The sequence below is a fragment of the Martes martes genome (genome assembly GCF_963455335.1).
Source record: "Martes martes genome assembly, chromosome: 5".
NCBI lineage: Eukaryota > Metazoa > Chordata > Mammalia > Carnivora > Mustelidae > Martes > Martes martes.
In genome coordinates, this window is record NC_137892.1 from 145,613,989 (window position 1) to 145,615,786 (window position 1,798).

Consider the following 1,798-nt stretch of genomic DNA (forward strand, 5'->3'; position numbering starts at 1 on the left):
GATGGAAGACACAAGCTCTTAATTCTAAGAAGCCAGCAAATCCAAAGTGGAATAAATATAAATAAATTCATTCTTAGACACATCATAATAAAACTCCAGAATACAACAGCTAGTGGAATGGAAATAGGTGGGTGTGGGGAAAGAAGGTTGATTACTTTCTGTAGGAGGAAGAATTAAATTGACTATTAACTTTCACAGCAACCATGGTAACAAGAACTTAGATCAAAAAAATTATTTCTAATGATCTGAAAGAAAATAACTGCCTATCTATAATTCTATTTTTTTATAGATACTTTTCAAAAATAGACAAAATCTAAAAAATCTAAGAGAAGGTAAATTAATCAACCAGAATCGAGTCAGAGAAACTGAGAATGAAAAAGCTGTTGTAAAATAGTTCTAGTGTGCATAAGTTTTGTTTCAACAATAATAACAATATCTAATAATAATAATACGAATAAAATCTTTGGGAATTGTGGTTGTATACAATTGTGGTTGTATGCATTCCTCTGTCACTTATTAACCCTAGGTAATTTCCCTCGTTGTTTCACAGTTTTAACTTATTTTTCATAGTCTTCCTTTCTTTTCTTATTTTTTCCTCTTCTTTTTTTTTCTTTTTCTTTGCTTTTCAAAATTTTTTTTAGGGTCAGTCCAGAGAAGTAAAACTCTTTTGCTTTCATTGTCCAAACATCAATCAATATACTGGGAAAGCCCGTGGAAGCCCTTATCACAGCCTTGCCTCTTGAGCACCCTGCAAGTTAACACTTCCATGGGGCAGGGAGTCACCTCCTTCCAGGTCACAATACCCTTCCTGTGATCTATCCAAAAAGCCTAAATATCTCACGGAGCTTTTCTTCACTGATTGTACCTGTTCTGTTGCTTTTGTTATCCAAGATAAGGATTGGCACATTGGGTATTGTTTTATTAGTCATTAAAGCATTTAGCTCAAGTGTGGTTTCCATGAGGTGAGGATGATCTGCACAATCCACCAGAAAGACAATCCCACTGATTGTTGGGAGATAACTTTTCCAAACCTGACTTGCTTGCTCATGCCTGCCAAGATCAAAAGTTATAAAAAGTGTTTCCAGCAATTGTCACCTGTTCTGATGTTGGATCTAATGTTGAAACATATTGGCCCAATCAGTCACTGTTGAGCATGTGTAGAAGAGTGGTTTTGCCTGCATTGTTTAAACCCAAGAATACAAGTTTTCCATATTTCTTATAGAGTCCTAGGAACTGGAGGACACTGTTGATCCACTCAAAGAAGAGATACATTATTAATGCTTAGTGTGGCCAAGGGGTTCCTCTGGCAGCAGGAGGCTTTGACACTCCCTCACAAGCATATAGCCCAGCAGCACCACCATCTGCACCCCCCAACAACCTGGGACCACCAGTTACTCATCTTTTCTTATTTTTCTAACCATCATCCTTTCCTTTGACAACCATGTGAACAGATAATCCATCCAAGATCACATTCAGTTTCAAAGATCTTTTCCTCTGTTTGGTGTCACTCTATTCCATGGTTTTACCCTTAATTTTGATTTGTTAACTGTACCTTCTCAGAGATCTTGTTTATTACACAGTAACTGAAACACAGCTGTCCTCTATGATATTGTTTTCTATGGAACTGATGTTTTACACAGGGAGACATAATTTTCTAAGTGTTGACTAACTTTCAATTCCCTTCATCTGTTTAAGGAATTAGAGTGTATAAACTACTTGAATGTTTGCTGAACACATTCATCATTTTTATATATAAAAAATATAAATGAGAATCACTAAAATAGTCTTATACAGTTAA

The 1,798-nt window shown here is 35.7% G+C and overlaps 1 pseudogene across 1 annotated transcript; it reads right to left on the reverse strand.

The window, feature by feature from the left end:
- Positions 1–687: 687 nt before the first annotated feature.
- On the reverse strand, positions 688–1,272 carry LOC308343370 (small COPII coat GTPase SAR1A-like; annotated as a pseudogene). The gene has a single exon. The product of its transcript is annotated as a small COPII coat GTPase SAR1A-like (transcript).
- Positions 1,273–1,798: the final 526 nt, after the last annotated feature.